Raw genomic sequence first — 1,980 nt, 5'->3', positions numbered from 1 at the left:
AAAGGGAGTTTTTCCTCTCCACTGTCGCTATAAGCATGCTTGGTGTGAGGGATTGCATTCGAGTCAATGAGTCGAGGCAATCAACTGGTTTTCCTTAGATAGAAAACTTTATATCACCCTGACTGGATGATCTGGTTGAACTGCAAAGTGCCTTTAGATGACGTGAATTGACGCTATAGAAATAAACTGAATTGAAATGAATGTATCTAATCCAAACTCTATCCAACTTACAGTAGCTCTCCTACAAACTCCCACATCTTGACTGAATACTGAGGCTGTTTAAATGCCAGTGGAAGTTCTTGCGCTTTCTGAACCACTTCCTGAAGCGGTCACCTGGTATCATGGTAGAGAGGCTTTGGACGTCACCAATTTTGAAGCCTCAGCTCATCTCATAACATCACTAGTAAACAAGAAATACATAAGAACTCAAATACAACCAAAAGATAACTAGAATAACACAAAATGAAAATAAAACCAATGATAACTTAAACATAGACGGCGGCATTAGTTTGTAATCATATAATAATGAATACTGGAGCTAGACTTGGACAGTTGGAAGACTCCCAGCAGACGCTGTAAAACTTCCCTTGTTTTCAATCCAAAACTTGACCGGTATGAAGCAAGGCTGGTTATTTCAGAAACTGAGAAAAAACATACTGAATCAAAGGATTGAGGGGATTTAACCAGAAAATGTGCAAGCTAAAACAGCAAAGTGGGCTCTGGCTTGCATGTTGGATTCAGCCGAGCTTCTCGTCCCCCTCTGATCCTTCAGGTCTCCGTCAGCGTCATCCTAATAACTCTCCCTCTCAGGTCTCTGTCTCCCATTAAGCCCCTGAAATACGACGCTCGCTGTTACATTCAGCGCGGTGCGGCTATTATCCATTTGCAGAAAGCTAAAAAGGTGCCAGAGCGGGTGCAAATGTAGGACTCTGCCTTTCAAAATGAAACCATTTTCATCCATTTATTGAGCGCCGACATTACGGCTGTTTCAGAGGCCACCTGGAAAATGATGGACCTAATGGACTTGACAGAAATCAATGTGTTAAGCGTTAAATTGACAATGAGCAGAGATCAATAAAGCTCTCTGTGGAGAGAAAAAGAGCCCCATAGAGGCCTGTTCATCTCTACCTGTTTAAATTGTTTATTAGTGATCTGGAGTAACATTTGTTTTCCTCTTAAAGGCACAAAACTGAATGCGTTTTTATTTATTTCTGTAATTTATGCAAATTGTCAGAGAAGATATCAACCTAGTGTGCTTGGTTTTTGATAATGAAAGTCAGCCTGAAAGTAATTAAACTAGTAGAATTAATGAAGTGAGAAACAGCAGCATGTTAATAAGTGGAGGACGAGGATTCTCTGCCGTAATTATTATCCTGCTGCTTTAAATTCAGACCTTGTTCAGTTTTATCTCCATCGCTCCACCTGAATTAAACCTGCTAGAAAAAAACTATTTCCTTTTGAAGGAGCCATCTTATTTCAATTCAATAAATTCAGTTTACCTTTATAGCGCCAATTCACAACACGTCATCTCAAGGCATTGAGAAAAAAATCTGCAAAAATTCTAAATCTAGGTAAGTCAATTTTTCTTAAAATAAGTGCATTGTTACTTGAATTGAGCAGATAAGAGAGATACTTTGCCAATGGAATAAGATTTATATTTAGAATAAGAAAAAAACAACTGCATTCTCTTCTATCAAAGTCTTAGGGAAATCATATTTAAATGTCAAATCATTCTGGCTTAAACATGTTTATAAATGTACTCTTTATGAGACGATATTGTCCCAAAAGTTAGAAAATTTCTATTTAAAAATAAATATCCTGTCTTAAAATCCGTGTTTTTTTCCGTTATCTTATACAGGCCAGTTAGTTATACGTCAGCCTGAACACCTAAATTCGCATCTTGATTCATATGTCGCAGCTAATATACGCAACGATTTATTTCATTTCCTTTCCCATTGAGTTCCGTCCCAGTGTTCACGG

The 1,980-nt window shown here is 38.0% G+C and overlaps 1 protein-coding gene across 1 annotated transcript in view; it reads right to left on the bottom strand.

Moving 5' to 3' along the window:
• The window catches only part of LOC107089818 (receptor-type tyrosine-protein phosphatase T-like), a 309,070-nt gene that overhangs the window by 90,257 nt on the left and 216,833 nt on the right, over window positions 1-1,980 (bottom strand). The gene's annotated exons all lie outside the window — the stretch shown is intronic.

Source organism: Cyprinodon variegatus, unplaced genomic scaffold (assembly GCF_000732505.1).
Source record: "Cyprinodon variegatus isolate N-32 unplaced genomic scaffold, C_variegatus-1.0 Scaffold13, whole genome shotgun sequence".
Taxonomy (NCBI): Eukaryota; Metazoa; Chordata; class Actinopteri; order Cyprinodontiformes; family Cyprinodontidae; genus Cyprinodon; species Cyprinodon variegatus.
This window is presented reverse-complemented; position numbering and strand designations above follow the sequence as displayed.